The sequence below is a fragment of the Staurois parvus genome, unplaced genomic scaffold (assembly GCF_062004578.1).
Source record: "Staurois parvus isolate SC_StPar_1 unplaced genomic scaffold, SC_StPar_1.0 ptg001922l, whole genome shotgun sequence".
Lineage (NCBI taxonomy): Eukaryota > Metazoa > Chordata > Amphibia > Anura > Ranidae > Staurois > Staurois parvus.
The window spans coordinates 43,577-46,409 of NW_028319718.1; positions in this window are offsets into that span (position 1 = coordinate 43,577).

Below are 2,833 nucleotides of genomic sequence, written 5' to 3' on the forward strand. Positions count from 1 at the left end.
TATGTTAAAAGTACATTTAATTTTTTTTTTTTTTTTTTTTTTTTTTTTTAGATCGTTGTAGTGCCGGCTTTGTACATGACATAATTATTTTAAGCGTAGAAAAGATTTAATTTAGCAGTTCATTTTTTTTTTTTTTTTTTTTTTTTTTTTTTAGATCGTTGTAGTGCCAGCTTTGTACATGACATAATTATTTTAAGCGTAGAAAAGATTTAATTTAGCAGTTCATTTTTTTTTTTTTTTTTTTTTTTTTTTTTTTAGATCGTTGTAGTGCCAGCTTTGTACATGACATAATTATTTTAAGCGTAGAAAAGATTTAATTTAGCAGTTCATTTTTTTTTTTTTTTTTTTTTTTTTTTTTTTTACGACCAGAATAATAATAATAATAAAAAAAAAACGCATTACACGGGCTGGCAAAGAACAAAATGACTGTTCTTTCATTTGAAACTTGATTTTGCTTGTATAGAAAATACACTCGCAGATGTTATTTTTTTTTTCCCTAAGTGTTATAAGCACTGGATATAAATGGTATTTTTTTTTATTTTTTATCAGTTCTGATTAATGTGAAGCTGTTGTATGAAAACTTCATGAACAAAAAGTCATCTGTTTAGACTGGTGTGGGGGTCACGGCTCGCACTTGCTGGATCCGAGTTTTTTTTTTTTTTTTTTTAATAATTCTGATTCAATTATTTATAGAAAATACACGTTGAAATTTAAATGCTCAGTTTAAGCGCCAATCATCTTTCCGCTTGTTCGACCGCTCAGAATAATATTTTATTTTTAAAGTCAGATCGCCTTCCGAATACGAAACGCACGATTTGCAAAGATATTAAGTAACAAGATTCAAACGATTCATTTATTAGACAATAATGACATAAAATAGTGACAATCATCCATTTTAATTTAAAAAAAATTTTAATTTTAATTTAAAAAAAAAAAAAAAACAAGACAATTCATTTTTTATTTATTATTATATATATAATATAATATATATATAATAATAATAATAATTTTTTTATCTCCGCTGTTTTTTTTTGTTTTTTTTTTCAGAATTGTGTAAATAGGACATAGGGGCATACCTGTATTTTTTTTTTTTTCATGTATAGATTGTAACCTGTGTATTTACTGGCCCCTTTTGCTTTTGTACATTTTAAAATAATACCCCAGATAAAAGATTTAAATGAATGGGAAAAAGTATCAGATTTCTCCTCAAGGGCCGCACTGGCTAGGTGACAATTTGATATAAAAGACACATTAGTAGCAATGTAAAAAAAAAATATTATATATAAAAACTCACTTTTTCTATTCGGAAATTGATGATGCCTGTAATAAATAGATAAATAATATAGCTCCAATGATGATGTACTGAAAGATGTCCCCCCAACATTTAAAATTTAATTAAAAGTAATTTTATTTATTTATTTTTTTTTAAACAGGAAGCTTAAACTTTTCCCCAAAACGCTGTTCTTGTTTTTGTTTGTTTTTTGTTTTGTTTTTTTTTTTACTTTTTTTTTAAAATTTTCAGATCGATCCTTTTAATACAAAAATGTAATTAAAAATTTTAAAATTTTAATAAATTTTTTTTTTTTTTTTTTTTTTTTTACAGGAAGCTTAAACTTTTCCCCAAAATGCTGTTCTTGTTTTTGTTTTTTGTTTTGTTTTTTTTTTTACTTTTTTTTTTTAATTTTCAGATCGATCCTTTTAATACAAAAATGTAATTAAAAATTTTAAAATTTTAATAAATAAATTTTTCTTTTTTTTTTTTTTTACAGGAAGCTTAAACTTTTCCCCAAAATGCTGTTCTTGTTTTTGTTTTTTGTTTTGTTTTTTTTTTTTCTTTTACATTTTCAGATCGATCCTTTTAATACAAAAATTGAATTAAAAATTTTAATAAATACATTTTTCTTTTTTTTTTTTTTTTTTTACAGGAAGCTTAAACTTTTCCCCAAAATGCTGTTCTTGTTTTTGTTTTTGTTTTTTTTTTCTTTTACATTTTCAAATCGATCCTTTTAATACAAAAATTGAATTAAAAATTTTAATAAATACATTTTTCTTTTTTTTTTTTTCTTTACAGGAAGCTTAAACATTTCCCAAAACCAACTGCTTTTTCAAAATTAAAAAAAAAAAAATCAAATCTCTCCTCAAGGGCCCCACTTGCTAGGTGAAAATATTGGATATAAAACACATTAGTATCAATGTACAACAAATATATATTAAAATAAAACACAAAAAGCTGTTCTTATTGTTTTTTTTTTACATTTTCATATCGCTCCTTGAGGACCCCAGTAGGTGGGAGAAAATAATTGATTAGTATCAGTGCAAAAAAAAAAATTATATATATATATATATATATATATATATATATATATATATATATATAAATTACATACATACACTTTTTTTTCTATATGGCGTGTTGATAAATGTTCTCCCAACATTTCAAAATTTGAATAAATTAATTATTTTTTTTGTACAGGAAGCTTAAACATTTCCCAAAACAAACTGCTTTTTCAAATTTATTTTTTTTTTAAAAAGTATCAGATCTCTCCTCAAGGGCCCCACTTGCTAGGTGAAAATATTGGATATAAAAAAACACATTAGTATCAATGTACAAAAATTATATATAAAAATAAAAGAAATGTTTTTCAGTATAGCTCGAGTGATGGCATGCTGAACGATTTTCTCCCAAAATTTTAAAATTAATTCAATTAAATTCATTTAATTTTTATATTTTACACAGGAAGCTTAAACTTTTCCCAAAAATAACTGCTCCTTTTTTTTTTTTTTTTTTTAAGGTAACATTTTTTTTAAAAGTATTAGTTCGCTCCTCGAGGGT